The following is a 20,050-nucleotide window of genomic DNA, read 5'->3' on the forward strand; positions in this document are numbered from 1 at the left end:
GTATTAACGACAAGTCTTGAATGAGCTCTTGAGACAGTAGCTTAATACAAAACTCGATAGACTATATATAGTACAAATCGAAATGAAAAAAAATATAAAAAAATAAAATACAAAATAAACACTTGTTAAAAGAAAAAATATAAAAATACAAAATAACTAAAGAAAAATAAAATTTGAAGCATTTAAAAGCTTGACAAACTTTCATTGAAAATAAAAATTTAATTAACTTATTCAATTACAATCGTGTTTTCTTTTGCTTACTGTACTTTCAAGTTGTCCAGAGTTCATAGAAATACTGAAAGATGAAAGAAAAAAAAAAACATGAGATAAAAGCTTGGCATTGAATGAAAAGAAAATTAAATAATAACAAAATAATTAAAATGAAAAATCAACGGTGCATCCTTGAAAACATTAAAGGACTTGAAAATTATAAAAATAAATTAATTCAATGTAAATATCATCATGATAAATTTTTTGCTTTAAAAACAAATTTTTTGAGTGTCTTATTAATACAGTTGAATAAATAAGTCATTCAATATGAATGTTTGCATTCAAAAATTCAAAGTTAGAATGAAAAAAAAAAAAAAAACAAAATTTAAATAAATTCACAAAGAAATTTAAATTAAATATTTCTTTTTGTATTTTATTTGATAATTTAAATTTTTTTTTCCTTCTTCATAACAAATTGATGACCTAAATAATTTTTTTGTTAAAAAAAAAAAATTATCCTAAGGAAATATATATGATTGAGAATAATTTTTTTGAAATTAAAAAAAAAAAAAAAATAAAAAAGAAGGATAGCTTATTGAAAAGAGTCTCGAGTCTTTCCAGCGGATATAAATGGCGGATTGCCAGACTGTAGTAGTAGCAACGTTCAAACAAGCTTTTGAGGCTCTCCTCGAGCTGTCTGAGCCGACTCCAAGTTCTTTACTTTTCTTTCACGACAGAGAGCAAATGGACGAAACCTCGCGTCGTTGAAAGAGTAAAAATTTAAATTTCACGGGTGTCCAATAGATATACTTTATATACTCTATATACTCTTTTTGGTTTATTTTCATATACAACTACTATTTCACTTGGGAGCTTTTACACATGCATAGCTATTCGTTCAAAATACATATATATATATTTACCATTTAGATGATTCAAAAGTACCTCGACAGGTTTCTGGCACTTTTGCCTCTCTGTTGGACATATTTACACGGCTTCGTGCATTTGCCTGTCAACTATTTGCCGCCCCAAATATAGCCAGAGGTTTTTTATTTTTTTTCAAACCATTAAATTCACTGCTGTCAAAAAATCTCGTGATAATAGACACAATTTTCACTTTCAATTACTTTTATCACAAAGAAATACTTGAAATATTTATTTAAATGAAAAAATTTTTTTACTTTGATTAATTTTTTAAAGCTATACACATAAAATGATTTTTTTTTTAATTAAAAATATATGCAGACAAAAGTTAACGTTTATTATCATTGATGAAAATAATTTTACTATTTTTTAATATTACAATATATCATGAGAATAGCAAAAAAATAAAATAGCTATTTTATTTAACGCATCGACAAATTTTCAATGTTTTCATGTTCATTTATGTTTATATATATATTGCCATAAAATAAATCATTCAATTTTTATTTTATCGTTTTGAAATGTCCACTTGTGATGATTCTTAAGATATACAAACGAGAATATATTGACTCAAGGTTTCAATGTGAAATCGTTGGTCATTTAGTTTTATCGTTTTTGTCGAGTCCAAGTGCACTATCGTGGGATAAAATCGTTGTGAGACTACCAACTTTAATATACACACACACACAAACCACAAGTGACGATGTGAAATTTCTATTTGAAATATATATATATGGAGTTTAGTCTTTGAGACTTTGGTTCATACAATATATCCACCTATATAATATCAACGATATTATATAGACTACAGTCTCTCCTTTGGTGTAGCAACCTCTTTTATATGGCACAACGACTCAAAACGACCAGCGTAATCTATAAAAGAAAAAGAAAAAAAAAAAAAAAATGATTGTTCACCTTAGCTCTCTATATTATTTTTCATTTCAATATAATTTATGAGAAAATGATATTGAAATGGCTCTGTCATATTTTTTATTTATTTTAATCTAGATCAAAGAATAAAAAAAAATATATTTATTTAATTTAAAAAAAAATAAAATAGTTTAATTTTAAAATAATGAAAATTGACTGTTGTTGATTTAAAGATTTATATTTAAAAAAATAAAAAGCTTAAAAATTAGTATATTAGGAAAAATGTAAAATCATCAATAAACAAGCATACAAGTTACATCACGCAATATTACTGCACCCTTTTTGTATAACAGCAATACAAAAAGCTAATAATCCAAGCCCATCTAAACTCTTACAACCGTTAAATTCTTTAAATTCATTTGGTATGTGTGAAGTAGTAGTTTTTAGTTGAACACTATATGGCACACCTTTAATATACAGTATATAGTAGATGAAAATAAAAAAAAAAAAAGAGGCCACACTATATCAGCTAGTGGTATATAACTCACACCGGCATTTCTACACCAGTTACAGGAAGACGGTTATTAAGTCTTCAGAAGCTCTGGCACGCGTGCCCGTCTATCATCGAGATTGAGTTCAGTTCATGAAAAATATCGAATTTATTTCTTGAGCTACCAATGTGTTGAGTGTCTATGTGTATATTACAATTTTTTTTTTAATATTTTTTTTTTCTTTTCTATTCTTCAATAAAACCAAGATGTGAGCTTTTTTTATTTTTAAAAATTTTTTTTTACTTTATTTGTTGATAAAAATGTCATAAATATTTTTTTAATATAAATTTTATAAGAGTTTATGATTTATAAAAGAGCATTTAAGAAATAATAATTCAAAAAATATGAGACATATATTGTTGTGAAAATAAGCCGCAAGTTTCCTAGGTGGTGACATTTTTTTTTTTTTTTAGTATGTGTGCAACCACGTTGGTTGCACTGAAAAAATATTGAAAAAAAAAATAAAATAAACATCAAAATATATATATATATATATACATGAGGAATAGACGAGAAAGATACACAGGATACAGAATGAAAAATAATAATAATAAAAAAAATATGTAATTGAATAAAACAACATAAGAAAGAAGAAAAAAATAATGTATATCGTGTTGCTGATCGACGTGAGGAAGAAAATGTAGAGAAAAAAAAAAAATGATGTAACAAAAAATAGGAAAATAGTATAGAAAATATGTGGAGTGACTTTTTGCTTGATAAATAAATAAAAATAAAAATAGTAGTAATAATAAAAATACATGGAAAAAAAAAAAGAAAATAAATAAAAGTTTGACGGAGTGACAATCGGGCATAGAATATATTTTCTCAGGGCTTATCGGTCTTCAAATACGTCACAGAAGTTCCATGTCGACCGTACGAAAGACATTTTTCTAATCTCTTCTTTTGCTTTTTTTCTTTTTTACTTATATTTCTACTTCTTTTCCACTTGCTTTTTCAAGAAAACTTTTGAAAAAGTTATTTTATTTTTATTCTTTTTATTTTTTTATATCCTCATAACCCAACTGGTCCTCTCTCATCCTCATTTTACCCTTTTCTCACATGACATGTAAAAAAAAAAAAATCTTCTATATCTACATCAAATCGAAAAGCGAATCACACTGCATGTGCATGTAGAAAATGGACAGAAGAATAATATATTATTCAGATATATGGCAAATTTATTTGCCACGACGAAAAGTTACTTTCAATATTTTTCACATAAAATCATCATGGAATTTTTACTCAACTCTAGAGAATTATTATATTTCAAACAATGCCATTAAAAGTTTCTGCATTTTTTGATTTGTAAATCATTTTTATTATTTTAAATATCTTTGTTATTAATTTATTATTACTATTACTATTTTTTTTTTTTTTTTATTCACAAATTTTTACAATACCATGTAGATATTTTATTTTTACTACTTGATGAATGTGTATTTCAGGGTAAATATTTTGAAAATGTTTTTCAACAATTTTCGTTCATATTTAATATTATTATTATTTTTTTTTTTTCGGAGGATTTATTTCAGTATACAATTGTGTATACATTCCTTGTAAATTCTCGTCACAACAACAAACAAAATAAAAAAAAAAAATAATCATAAATTTTTTTTTTAAATGTTTCATTGAAAATTTCTAGATTTTCATGTTATTTATTTTTTTTTCTTCATTTTAATCCATAAAATTTAGTGAAATATTATTGTTATTTAAAAATTATGTAAATATTTTAAATTCTTATATAGTTTTTTGTATTATTATTATTTATTGAATATGTATAAAAATTTATAGCAAATTATTTTTTATACTCGGATAATTTCAACACATACAATTTGTTGTATGTCATACACTCTTTCAAGTATTTTTTTAAAAATATTTTCCGACTATCCTTGTCTCCACGCCATTTGTACTCCTCTCTATATTTGTGTCAACCCTTTTTTGGAACCTCTCTATCATCGACCCTGATGTTCCATCAGCTTTACTCACTGATCTATTGAGCATTAAAATTGTCCTAATTTTTGTTTCGAGTTTTTGAATCTCATGACCTGTAGACAAAAAAAAAAAAAAGTTTATTTTTCTTTTACAATTTAACAAGTAGATGGAATTTATTGTTTGTCAACTATTGTTTTTTAAATTAAAACAAAAACAATATTCAACGAAAAACAATAAAAGATATTAAATTGATTAAATTTAGTTTTGAATAAGGGATAGTTAATTAAATCTATTTGATGAATATAGTTAGGATATTAGTTTGATATGTCAATTAGAAGGGACAGATAATTATGATGAAGGTATTGATGTAATAAGCTCTGGACATATCTCTCGGACATGCTTTGTATTGAACGCATCAATGGAGTTAGATATTGTCTGGCTTAAATTTGGCAAATTACCTGACAAGGATATTTTATACAATAAAAAAAAAATACATAACAGAGGTTTGAACAGATACTACTTGTATTCAAGTGTACATCATTGATAATCTCAAATTTATATTGATCTTATTTTTTCTATACATTGACTGAGCATTATGGAGTTCTCTGAAACTTATAAGATGATTACTCGTAATCCTTTGATGTTATCTAGATATTATTTTTGTAATAACGAGCACATTGGCGCGCTACGCGCGCCTGTATCTATACCTTCTAAAAGGTTCATTGTTCATTGATTTTATAAACACAAGTATTATCATAAAAAAAAAAAGAATGAATAAATTGACGAAAAATTTTTTTAATTTATTTATTTACACATAAATCACACATAATTCACACGTAATTTTTAGTCTAATAACATCAAGATTGAATGTTTACTGAAAAAGTTGTGCTACCTTAATATGTCAATTTTTAAAAAAAATATAAAAAATATTTAAAAAAATTTTCTTTCAAATTTATTTTTTCACACATAAAAAACACATAATTCGCACAAAATTTCAAGCCCAATTGCATCGAGATTCGATGATTATTGAGAAAGTTGTGCTAGCTTAATATTTGAATTTTTTAAAAAAATGTAAAAAATAAAAAAAAAATTTTCTTTCAAATTTATTTCTTCACACATGAAAAACACATAATTCGCACAAAATTTTGAGCCTAATTGCATCGAGATCCGATGATTATTGAAAAAGTTGTGCTAGCTTAATATGTCAATTTTTTAAAAAAATGTAAAAAATAAAAAAAAAATTTTCTTTCAAATTTATTTCTTCACACATAAAAAACACATAATTCGCACAAAATTTTGAGCCCAATTGCATCGAGACCCGATGATTATTAAAAAAGTTGTGCTAGCTTAATATGTCAATTTTAAAAAAAAATATAGAAAATATGTAAAAAATAAAAAAAAAATTTTCTTTCAAATTTATTTCTTCACACATGAAAAACACATGATTCCCACAAAATTTTGAGCCCAATTGCATTAAGATCCGATGATTATTGAAAAAGTTGTGCTAGCTTAATATGTCAATTTTTAAAAAAAATATAGAAAATATGTAAAAAATAAAAAAAAAATTTTCTTTCAAATTTATTTCTTCACACATAAAAAACACATAATTCGCACAAAATTTTAAGCCCAATTGCATCGAGATCCGATGATTATTGAAAAAGTTGTGCTAGCTTAATATTTGAATTTTTTAAAAAAATGTAAAAAATAAAAAAAAAATTTTCTTTTAAATTTATTTCTTCACACATAAAAAACACATAATTCGCACAAAATTTTGAGCCCAATTGCATCGAGATCCGATGATTATTAAAAAAGTTGTGCTAGCTTAATATGTCAATTTAAAAAAAAAAAATATAAAAAATATCAAAAAAAATTTTGTTTACTCGCTTTTTTTTGTTGTTTTTTCGTTGCTAACGAAATAAATAAAAAAATAATAGAAAAAGGCAAACAGAAAGAAATTTGTATGAGAGTAAGTGAGAAAAAAGCAATGACCAATCAAATGTCCGGAAGACCGATGATGTTTGTCCTTTTTATATTAGGAGAATATCGTTCTATCATTAAAAAATATCATTAATGAAAATTATAAAATTTCTTCTCATTAGCTAACAAAGTTTCAATGAAAATAGCTATATCTTTTACATGGTAAATCTATGACGTGCTCTTTGATCTATATTAAAACGATTAGCACAAAGTAACTTATTTTCCATAATATTTTACATTCAAATATTTGAACTTTGCATAATTTTTCTTTATACAAAAACGTGCACAAATATTGTACAAAATTATCATTATAAAAAATTTAAACGCCAGACATGTTCACGAGGTCACAGACATTATTCAATCGAAATTCATGTTAGTAATTAATGTATTTCAAGAATAGTAAAATAAAATAAATAAAAGCTATCAGACATGGAATATATTTTTAAATTCTCATGAAATTTTAAAATACATATGTCTAATAATGAGAGCAATGAAACGTAATCAAATTTACATACAAAATTTTATCTAATAACAAAATTTAATAAATTAAAAATTTTTAAAAATATTTTTCATTATGAGAAAATAAAATTATAATTTGTATATTTTATTTTATAATTCTTGTTATTTTATTAAAATTTAAAATTCAAAATTCTTCTCATTTTTCATCATTCGTCTTTCATATCGCTGAGTAAATGTAGCATGACCCCGACAGATATCGTCAATATCCGTCGAAATACCCCAAGGGATGTCTGCACTATATATAGATATATATCAACTATTTGTTTTTTTTTTTTTTTTAATGCTAGACTCTTCAAAAGCCTTTCTCATTCTATGCATACAAGTAATACCGATATTTCATATTAAAACGTGAAAATATGCTCGGCACTTGTTAGAAAAAAATTCTTCATTTTAAAAGACAAAAAATAAAAATAAATGAATAAATAAAACAAGTATAGATTATTAAAATTTAAATAATAATAATCAATTTATCGAGAGTCATTTAATTTTTTAAAAACCATTGTCATTTGTCAAGTCAATTTTCATTTTTTTTTTTGTTCTTTTCTTCTTCTTCAATTCAATGAGTGTAAAAGCTTCTAAAAGGCTGTCTACTGTCTTCATAACCTTTTATTGTAACTATTATATTTTCAATTGGATTATTGTTTTTCTGAAAATAAAATAATCGTAGTGAAACTAAAAAAGTATATAGAAATAGAGAGACTTCTTTATCGACATCATAAGAGAGACAAAGATATTGAATGTGAAAGAGATGTTAAAAGTAAAGACTCACCAATGAAAAAATGTGAAAAATAGTTGATGCTAGATTGAAATAGGAAAAAAAAAAAAAAACTAAACTTGTGTGAGTGGTGCTGAGGATCGAAGCTTTTTGGTATATATTGAAGAATCAAAGAGGAAGGTGTTAGTGCACCAGACAAACCGGAAGTTAGTATAGAAAATAAAAAAACAGGGTCGAATGGAACGTTAGCTTGGTCCTCTGAGGGTAAGAGTGAAATAAAAATTTGTGAGATAGAGAGTAGAGGATGTATAGATGGAAAATTGGAATGAAAAAATATACGAGAGAGTGAGGGAGAGAGTATCTAAATGGAGATATCTTGTATGCAGAAAGCCGTCCTGTCAGAATGACAACAACCCAACGAAAAGCGACGAACCAGTTTTTGCCTGTCGCTGAAAGACAAAAGTTACGAAAAGAAATATCCATCTAGATGTCTTTTTTATTTTTTTTTTTTTTTCTATTACTTTTTTTATTTTATTTTCTATTTTTTTCCTAAGGCAGTTTGTGTCACCTTCATCTGCCTCCTCTATCCCTCTTATTTCCTTCTTTACAAATCACTTATTTTACCATTTTTTTTTATTTTTTTTTCTATTTTATTTATTATTATGATTATTTTATCCCTCTCTTTAAATATTCTTTTCTTTACTTTTCTCGCGGGCTCCCACATCGTTTGATAACAGACGACAGTTTCCTTTATCACATCGTCATCAACCAATGTCATGCTATTCAAGAGTATACCGATGTTAAAAGGACTAGCTTTTATTCAACTCAATTTTTGACATATAACACATAAAATAACTATTTTCTTTTTATGATTTATGATGTCAGCATTACGTAATAAGTGTTTTCATTGATTTATTGCATGATTTATATGTTAAATATTATTCAATATATCACAATAAAAATAATAAATAAATCCTTATATAAAAAACAACAAAACATATTAATTTTCTTATTCTAAAATATTGATAAATAAATAATAAAATTTATCAATTGCTTGTATGAATAAAAATAGAAAATGTTAAATCTAATTTTTTTTTTTTCTATTATCTAGTCTAGTAAATTCTAGACATGGTCGAAAAAATTTCAATCGTAAACGCAGAGTGTAAGCGACAATACTACAGGGAATAAATATATCCCAATGGACATCTGGATTTTTTTTTCTGACGGTAGCAAATATAGTCTGGATTTATCCAGTGGCAAAGAGATAAAAAAAAATATAAAAATAAGTGTATATACTTGTATGAGGGGGTAGAATGAATACGTTTGTACTAGCCCCTATCGTGTCCCTATTGTACTCAGCAACATATACATTGACTTGGACAGAATCTTTGGCAAGGGTGAGCCAAGGCATGTAGCCAGAAATCGTGCCAAGATTCAAGCGTCTTCTCGCACCAACCAAGATTTCCTTGAGAGAATGTTGGTGCTGATATATATGTATATATATGGATACATATTACTCGTATTACTTTTGTGCTTATACTATCTGTACTTTGTCTCTTGTTTATTTGAATCCATGCTAGACAGAATTTGTATTGTCTCAGGTTCCATACTGGATAACTCAACGTTTCGTCTTCTAAGAGATACATGATGTGGTCGACCAGCATCACAATATATAACAAAACCAAAAATATATCTCTTGAAATTGTATTTGACGTCAAAAACGAAACACTACACTTTCAACTAAATTCCTTGGCCTTATTCACAAAATCTTGTTTACTCTATTTTATTTTTCTCTTATAGTAAACAAACTCGTATATTTATTTAATATATATTTTCATAAATTTATATTGTATATGCTAAAAATTATTTTTAATATATAACAAAGAAAATTAAGCTCAATAAAAATGAGCTTAAAAAAAAGCCAAATTCCAGAACGTAATTTTAAAATATTTCAATATTGCTATTTTTAATTTTGTGCAAATTAAAAAAACAAAAAACAAAATACCTTTAACAAACATTTTGATTAAATCACAAAAGGTAGAATTATTTCACAAATTTTATTCATTTTTTTTTTTTTTTGGTTTAAATAATCTGTATAATCAGTTTAAATCAAGATGATATTTGACGTTTAAATCTAGATGATATATAAAAATATATTTACTCTAATATTATCCAAATATAATGAGCTTTTACTTGCACATATTTTACACATATTATCTAGTTACATATATACATGTAGATAGAAGTGAAACGTCTGGCAAGTATAATCCTAATATCCATACTTGAAATAATATCACATGAATGAGAACACGAACAAAGCAATTCTACACCACATGTAGCAAAAACGATTATATTATAATTATTATATCTCTTTAATGATTTTGAAATTATAATGAACAAAATTTTCATTCATATATATTATTATGATTATTTTAATATAATACTTTGTTACATTAATTTTCTTCATATATTCTTCATGTACTTATAATTTAAAAAGTAAATTATTCATGATTTATTTTAAATAAAAAAAAAAATGTTATAGATTAAATTTAATTTACTTATTCTTATTATATTATTTTTTGATATTTATTAAATTAATAATAATTCGTCGCTTTAATATGTAAAATGAAGTTTTTCTTTAATATTGTTCTTCAAACTACTGTATATTTCATGAAAATATAGTAAAATAATTTCTTGTTATATGTCTGGGTTAATTCGTGGTATAAGAAACTTTTTGTGGAATGAGAAAAGAAAAGAGAGGTAGATGTGAAATACAAAGTTGTATTTGTCATTTGAAACCATGCGGGAAGCATCAGCTAGAACAAGTTGGCTCAAATGGTAACGAGAGTGTCTTTTTTTTTTTTTTCTTTTCGTTTGTCATTGCAAAACTGGTAACAACTTCACTTCATTTTCAGTTATATTGCTTAGAGTTTTAACAACTCTAGGCTATTATAACTGTAGTGTGTGTGTGCAAAAAGCAACGATTGTGAACTTAAAATAGGTGACAATGAGCTTTCATTGCACACACTTTGATAATACTATGACACAAAGTTTTGACTTTCTTAAGTATATTTTGTGGCAAAAGGTCATGCTTTTATACTAAAAATATTATTTCAAAAAATTATCTAAATATATAATGTACCACTCACATTTCAATTGTTTTAAAACTTTTATACTTTTTTATTTCTTGCATTTGTCAATATACGGGGATAACTTGTATGAACTAACTTCAAAGTATATTTAACTTGACAATTGTTAAATTTCAAGGACAGTTGAAGCTATATTTAGTGGGCATTATTTAATTATAGAGTTCAAATATCTCAAGCTTGTTCAAGGCGACCTTGTTATACACATCAAAGTTTTACAAGTATATGTACAAGACTAGAGTTTTCACACAAATAAAAAGCAAAAACAACTTAAAAAAATAGAGCATATAATTATTGCAATCTCATGATAAAACATTTAATTAAAATTCTTGACAATTTAGCTTAAAATGTGTGGGTTTATTTTTTAATTTCATCTAAACAAATTCAATTAAAATTTATTTTCAATTTAATATAAATAAACTGAAATTAAATTAAAATTTTAATGGCAATATTTTAAATGCATTAATATTTACTTGAAAAAAACTTGAAATAAAAAAAAAATATGACCAAGACTAGAGAATATTTTTGTTGACCACTTGAATGCTTAAATTTTATTCCAAATTTATACATAGAAGAGAATCGAAATTTCATTGGAGAAATGCTTTTAAGAGCTTTAGGAATTGAATCGTTTCATGATGGATAATGCGATAGTCGTTGAATTTTCAACACAAGAGATGACATTGACGTTGTGAATGAGAAAATTGTGTATAGGAATATTGAGGACAAAGGTACAAAGGTTGAGGGTCTCTTATCCATGTATATACATATCCATATACAGGATATTTCAAACCTAGTATAAACCAGATCACTCGGCATTCTATCACACTTTACTCAAATTCTATATACACCCTATAAAATACGATAAAAAATATCGACAATATATTTTTTTTTAACTTTCCACTTTTATATATACCTTTTTTTATTTTTTTTTAGCATTCAATTTAATTTTTTTGATTGTTATTTTTAGAAAATGCAATTAAGTTTGGGGTTTAATCTTTAGCTTTAGCTGCAACGAGTAAAATGGCTGTGGTTATTTAAGACACAAAATGTGCGATGTTGTATTGTGAAAATAGTGTGAGAAGAAGAAAAAGGAGAGATGAGATGAGATGAGTGTACCAATTGAAACGTATATGGGCATGATAAAGTAGTATAAAGGGTAGCAAACTGTGGCTAGTCCCGTGGGTAAAGAAAAGTTAAGTAAAGGAAACGAAAAGGGGTTAAGTTTGAGTGGAATGGTTAACGATTTACACGAATAAGGGTACTTTTGCTGTTGAAAATAAACCATCGTAAGTGGTAAGAGTCTTGATGAGACCATTCAATGAGCCAATGTGCTTTGATTCAACCAATCTTTTATTTCAATAATATAAATTTAAAAAAATAACCACAATTTTACTTGCTGATTAATTTTTATTTGTTTGTCTTTGAAATAATTATTTTATTATTGATTTAATTTATTAAATTGAAATTATTTATTGATGTAATAATGTCTTGGTCTTGGACAGGCCTTTTCCAATTGAGATCATCAATTGTTTTCAATATTGTCTGGCAAATCACCTGACAAGACTATTCCATACAACAAAATAAAAAAACACAAAAAACAAATAAAAAAATAAAATAGCAGCTTTAACAGACACTAGCTGACATTTACATGTACATCATTGATAATCGTAAATTTTTTAAAACCACCTGAACCAATCAATTTTTTACATCTTGGTTACTTTATGGTTTTTTTTTTTTATTGATTTTATTTCTTGTCTATATTTTCTGGGCATCATGAAATTCTTGGAAACACATCAGGTGTTCACTTGGATTTTTTGATGTCTTGGCTATAAAACAAAGAAGTAAAAAACAATGACAAGAAAGTGTCTGATATTTTTTATACTGTTGTGTGAATATTCTCTTGATATTTCTTTATTCAACTATTTTCTTCTTTTATATATATTTTTTTATTTTCATTTTATTTTTTCTTTCAATAAACAAAAATTAATTTTCAAGGAAATAAATGTAGATGAAAAAAAAAAAAATCAAAGTTGAGGGCTAAATGATCTGTAAAAACATTTGTAAAATAATGGAATGAGTAAATTAATTATAATTACTGACGGAAATTGACTGGGGTGACATATTTTAACTATGCAAACCAAATAAATTGGCAAGGGGAGGAAATACGTGACAGGAAAAAGGCGAAAATTTAGCAAGCTAATTTTAGAAACCTCGTAGAACTAACGTTTACTGATAAAATTTGGTTGTGTACAATTGACACTAGAGTTTGTCGTAGTTTGAACAATTATCGTAACTTGCTTGAAGGGTGTTGAGAAATAATTTTATTTAAAGGGAAAAATAAAAGTACAGCTGTTTGATTAATTTAAAATGAAAAAAAAAAAAGGAAAATTAGTGTAGGAAAAATTCAAAAGAATATATTAATAGAATTTTAATTTTTTTAAATTCAAATATATATTTGAGATAAATTTTTTTTTTGCTCATTCATTTGACGAAATAATTATTTGATAGAAAATAATATTTTAACAAGTACCATTGAAATTAAAAAAAAATAAGAAAATTAATAAAATATTTATAGGTATATAAAAAAAAAATAATTAAAGAATGAAAATAATAAAGAATGAATAAATATATAAATAAAATGTTCCAAAGGCTCTGTTTATCCTCGAGACTTGTGGCCTTGTCGCTCAGTGGACAATTTATCCAAGAAATAATCTGCCTCGACCTTTTTACTCTTTCACCTTATTTTTATATTTTTTTTTCCTTCTTTTTTTCCCCAAAGACTTCACCCTTATACCTTTGCCCTTATTCTTTTAGTCTTATATTATTCTCAATGTCGGTATCTTTGCACTTTTCATCTTTTCACTCCCCATTTCAACCCCTCTTTTCATTCTCTGCCTTTTTTATTTTTCATTTTTTTTGTCCCATTTATAAAGAATCTTTGACTTGTTTCATTCATTTTCGTTCTTGCATGTCTTTTTCAATTATTTTTCTTCATTAAAATGATAATAAAAATTATTACTATTATTATTTTTATTATTATTGTTATTTTTTTTTAACAGGAAAAAATTTAATTCATCAATCAACATCAAAGACGATGTTTCAAATATTAAAATACTGCTAAAAAGCTATGGCTGAAATAATCAAAATCGAATTATAATTGCCTCTGGCAATTTATTTTCCATGTACATATTATACTTGAGTTCTTTTACATATCAAAATTTCATGTCCGTATTAGTTAAAATAATAGTAGCTATGTATAATCAACAACTTTAATAACAAAGCAATGCCAGAAGCTAAAATTTTCATCACAATATGAAAATATGTCAGAATATATTTCTAATGATAAATTAGATATTCAAAAGTCATGCTTATAAAGGAATCTCAATTTTCATTATACAAATAATATTATATACATAAAACTCAATAGTAACTTTTTGTTTTTTGTTTGTTTGACATTGTGATAGACATTGTGAGTGACACAATTCGAGTTTAAAATACAAAATTGATTTATTTAAAATAAATATTTTTTTATATACTTAAAAAAGTTATGACGAGGTAATTTATATATACCTATAACACACGTTGTTATTGCATTAATAGTTGAAAGAAAATGAGGAAAAAAAATAAAATGAATCAATGATTCAATAATTTAACCTTGTCAATGATACTTTACGACTTTCAGCACTGCAATCTCACTTTAATGGTTTTATCAGAGTAAACACGAGAGAAAATAGAACTTTACGATTTTTTTATTTATTTATTTATTTTTTAAATTCTATTTGTAGTAACCTCTCAACGTCAATATATCGCAAAGTATTGAACGAGATTGTTGAAAATGAAAATAAAAAATTATTACTTGACATGGATATATATTTTTATTTTTTTCAATTCATTGTTTATAAGTTATCTTGAAATGTATCTCAATGACTTTGACAAGAGACCAATTAAAAATAACAAAACAATAGGAAAATATAAACTTCATGTTTTTTGTAATTTTTTTTTTCATGCTAAGCTGAAAGAGCGTGTATTTTCTTTCTTTTTTTTTTTGATTAAAATGATGCATCATATTGTAGGGCATGATTGAGAATGCAGGATGTACGTGCCCAACGAGAGAGGGATGTTTTGAAAAGAGGTGACATAGAATTGGGGAGATTGATTGAATGTATGCGATGCTTGTTAGACGAGACTGAATGGAAAAAATATGTCGAACTAAAAACAGACGGTTCAAAAGCTTTTTTTCTTTTTTTTTTTAAGTATAAAAAGCTTATCAGAACAAAATTGACACACTGGTTTGTAGGCGAATATCGACCTATGTAATATCTTGTTTTATTAAATGAAAAATTTTTTAATAAAAAAAACATTCCAATTTTATATCTCATATGTCAATTAAAATTACACATTTTTTACTGTTATTTTTTATCATGTAATTATAAAATTTTTTTTTTAATTAGTAACTTTAAATAATAATTGAAAAAAAAAATAAATAAACTGAATATTTTTTTTATTAAAAATATAGAAAAAACAATTGAAATATTTTCAATTGTTGTTGGAAAAAAGTATAAAAATAATTCGTTAAAAATTGTAAAAAAAAAAAGATTACCACGTTTGTTACTTTTTTATTTTTTCCCCAGTATTTATATTTAATAAAAATAATAAATTTATTTTCAATTTTAAAAGTCTATTGCACGCAAATTGAATGATATTTTTTTATTTTTGTTCAATTTGATGATTTTATTTTTTTAAATTTTATTATTTCAATTTTTTTTTTTGTGAAGCTAGTAGTAATAGCCGGGTGTGGTCAGACCATGCTTGAAAGTGTGCGATAGATTTTGTGTGTGATATAGAAATGCACAAAAGCTGCTGGTTTTTTTTTTTTTTAGAGAAATATCGATTGCAGGAAAACCCAATGGAGTAATTACAGTTTGGACGAATGTCATTAATTATGCAAACTATACAGTGTCATGAAATAAAAAAAAATAAAACAAAAAAACAACAAGTTATTTTCTTGGTAATAACTGGTCGTTTGACGATGCGATATATATTTTTTTTATTTGTTTGTTTTCAAAAAACATATTTATGATTGTATAGTAATTTTTTATTTATAATAATAAATAGAAAAAAACAATGGCAAGTTTATTGAAAACAATTAATTGTCATTTCTTGTAATTAAGTTTGCAATACGTCTATTCTTTGAATAAATAACGAGTTGAATGATTTGTGTTAACTAAAATAGACATTACAATTATTTAATAACAAATAAAACTTTATTTAATTTATTCAAATTGTCATTTGCAATATTGTTATTTGTTTAAAATTTCTTAATGCATAGATAATCATTGAAACAAGTGACAATACAAAAAAAAAAAAATAAAAAGTAAATTTTAGCTTGAATAAAAGTGAACGAATAAGTTAAAAATGTTTGTTCAATATAAATTGTAAGAAACAATAGATTGTGAACAAGAAAAGCTCTTGTGCAATCTATAATTGTATATAGAAAAAAATAAAAATAAATAAATAAAAATAAAGCTGGCTGTGCAATGATGAAATTCACGCGAGCACATGAAAGTAAAAGTTGCTTCGACTAATAGTTCTCTAATTGAATCTAGAGATATCTCTTGAGATTTCATCATGGATGGGCAGTAAGAAAGCAGTCGGCAGATAAAAAAAAGCACGACAAGATAAAAGAGAAGTAAAAGCAAAATTGTGATCAATGAAAGACGCAAAGTTGAAGATTACGACAATGGTACTAAAAGTGATTGAAAATTTTTTTTTTTCTCTTCAATAATTTTATTTTTAACAAATGAAATAATTATTATACTTATAATTATTGATAATCAATATTATAATATACAATATCTTCTTCTGCATGATAAAATTATTTAGCAATTATTGAAAATACTGAATATTGTCATAGTGAAGTGTTTTATCCAACATCAATGAGTGCATACACGAGTCGCACAAATATTTATTAAGTACACTTAGTGATCCACACCTGCAGACATGAATTTCAACATACTTGGAACATGAGCTTATTTCAAATAATTGTCGTATTGGTGTTGGTAAACATACCAATGTTAAAATATCTATATATGTGTGTATGTTAAAACGTATAACTCGACCTACATGTTCAATATACAAACACAATGAAATATGTTGAAATGCGAATTGAACATAGTCCTGTTACCCCAGGTGAACAGATAAAGAGGACAAGTGAAATTTCACACTGTACACCTGCGAATTAAGTGCCACCCTTTCTCTCATATATTCACTATATAAATAGACAATTTATCTCGTTGTGTAAGCTCAACATTTTGATTGCAACATGATATCATGATTGCAACGAGAAAGCTTTGAGATGTACACTGCACTCTATATCTTGGTGTACATTTACCGTTAATATTACATTGATTTTATCAAATGGAATGTAATATACTTTATATGAACACACATCTGTACGCAGTATTTTGTTTAGATTATATATATGTATATTTTATATTATATAGTTTATATATACTTGCCTGGAATTTGTCGACGAGTTTCATTTAAATGCAGATACTGTAAGAGACAAAATGAAAATTGCAATGCTATGCAAACCTGTCGTGGTCTCAGGGTGACAAATTATTTTTCACTGGGTTTTATATCTCTTTTATTTTATGGCTATCTCAGTCAGCAGATGAGACAAATATTTTTTGCTGGAAAAAAATATATATATATATTGATATACATTAGTTGAATTAACAATAATAATTTTCACAATTAATTGTTTTGAATTTATGATTCTTGCAAGTTTATAATTGATAAAATATTTTTTTTTTTTCATTTATCGATACTTGTCAATATTTGCTTGAATAATTTGAAAAATTTTCAAGTCTACGTTTGGTTTTGAATAATTATTATTTATCGAACAAATTTTCTTTGTTAAATTTGAGTTTTGAATTATTGCTTTGTGTCGAATAGTATTGTAAAAGTTAATTTTTATAGGTGTTACAATATTTGTTTGTAAAATAGAATTTTCATTAATAAATTATTATTTTGTTTTAAAATTGTGTCGCAAAAGTACAGTATTTTTATAAAACTGCCATTCACACATGCACAGTATTTTTATTTTCAACAGTTTTGAAATTTTCATAACAACTTTTAATGACAATTCACCAGATGTATGCGAGTATTTTTTTTTTTTTTGCGAATCTCTTGAATTTTGAGCTTTGAAAGGATTTTCATATATACATTATGTATATTCATTATTTCATTTTAATTTGATAGCATTTTTAAATCTCTTAAAAAATGATGAGGTATATATATTACAAAACCCTTCAGCAAAAATAAAAAAAAAAAGGAGCTTGTATTAGAGATTAGGCTTGCAAGTTGCAACACCGTTCACATTGAACTTTTAGAGGCAAGTAAAGAAAATAAAAAAAAGCTCCATTTGCATCCCGCAATGCGACTGTGGTCCGTAGACGAAAAACAAAAAAAAAAAAAAAAAAAAAAACTAAAAAATATAAATAATTCAAAGGTTTTTTTATTGTGAATGCGTTGAGAGTGGAAAAGTGAGTGCGAAAATGTGCCGTAGGCAAATATAAAAAATAAAAATAAAAGTGTGAATGAATGAGTAAAACTGAATACAAGTGAGAGGTAAAAAATATTTAAAAAAAAAATTAGCAAAGTGTGTGTGTGCCAAATTATCAAAATGACAAGATGGAAAAATTTAAAAATGCAAAGAATAAAATAAAAAAAATTTTGCTGAGATTTCGCATAATATCTTCATGTTTTTTGTAGTGTAGTATAGAAGTATGATAATGTAAGATTCATGAATGGAAAAAAAATATGAAAAAGAAAAAATAAAAAATGTAAATGTAAATACTTTAAGTAAGGTTGAAAAAAAAAATCGGTTGAAATAACTAAGAGAATTGGATTGTTATGTTTTTACGAGAAAACGTGAGCAATTTTCGTTAAAAAATTGAACAAGAATTTTGAGACAACGTTTTGTGGTGGATGTATTAGCATATTGAGATATCTGTTGTACAACATACATACAGATATAAATATATATTGCAAATATATACACAGTATATATATTATAGCCTCTTGAATATCATGGAGATCGATCTCGTGGGATATTTTGATAGAAGCTGAGGGTAATGGTAGTTGGTATAGAGTCACCATTCAGATATAACCACACTAGCATACCAAGATGCAATTATTACCCAATGGAATATGCAATTTTGAAATATCTTTGAATCCCTGGACAGTGGATATATATAATAGTGAAAAGAGAGAAGGATATTTCTATGGGCATAAAAGAATAATTAAAAAAAGCCATGGATATTGGTGGTGGTGATTCGATTTGTTTGCTAAATTTCTGTAGATTTCTAGATTGGAATTTATATAAAGTTTCAACAGTATAATTTTGTCAGATAAAATACCCTTACAAGTGATACTATTACCACTGGTATTTAAGCAATAACAAGCAAATTCATTCAACACTTGAACCAAAATATTCATTAGTTTATTAAAATATTTTTCCAAATAGCAAAATATATTTTATTAAAATTTTTAAAAATTTATCAGTTAATTAAACATGCATAAATTTAACACCAAACATAAATATATATATGTGTTTTTTAACGGACCAACATGCAGTCTTTGTGTGTATAAATACTTGTAGAACAACCCCTTCACCTTTTAACTTCCGCAAAATCTACACCTCTACCCGACACTTTCTCTCTCTCTCTCTTTCGCTTTCTCTCACTCTTTTTTCTCCATCACCTTACCAACCTCTTTTACTCTTTGCATAAAGTGAGCTATCCACGCTTTTAATATACGCAAATGAAGTTACGCTCCGGAACTAATCATATTTGCATGCGGAACAGCAATCTCCTTTGAACCCTGCTGTACTTATTACTCTCGAGCTTATAGTCGCGAGGAAATTTTATGACGATATAGAATTCCTTGCCTCGGATACTTCCGTTGTACAAACCACAAAAACCCAAGCAACGTTGTTCATCGAATAAAATTGAAATAAATTTTTCACAAACCAAAGACCTTGCATAAATTAATAAAAACAGAAAAAATAAAATCAAATAAAACAAATTAAATTTAATGAAAATTGTGAAAATTAATAAAAAAAATATTAAATTATTTTTTTCCTATTCAAAAGTATAAAATAATTTTATAAAAAATAATTAAACAATTTGTAAGGAACTATT

General features: G+C 25.5%; 1 protein-coding gene across 4 annotated transcripts in view; it reads left to right on the top strand.

Moving 5' to 3' along the window:
* Nucleotides 1-20,050, top strand: part of LOC122858881 (agrin-like) — a 159,315-nt gene that overhangs the window by 39,582 nt on the left and 99,683 nt on the right. The window lies entirely within an intron of this gene.

The sequence above is a fragment of the Aphidius gifuensis genome, linkage group LG6 (assembly GCF_014905175.1).
Source record: "Aphidius gifuensis isolate YNYX2018 linkage group LG6, ASM1490517v1, whole genome shotgun sequence".
Lineage (NCBI taxonomy): Eukaryota > Metazoa > Arthropoda > Insecta > Hymenoptera > Braconidae > Aphidius > Aphidius gifuensis.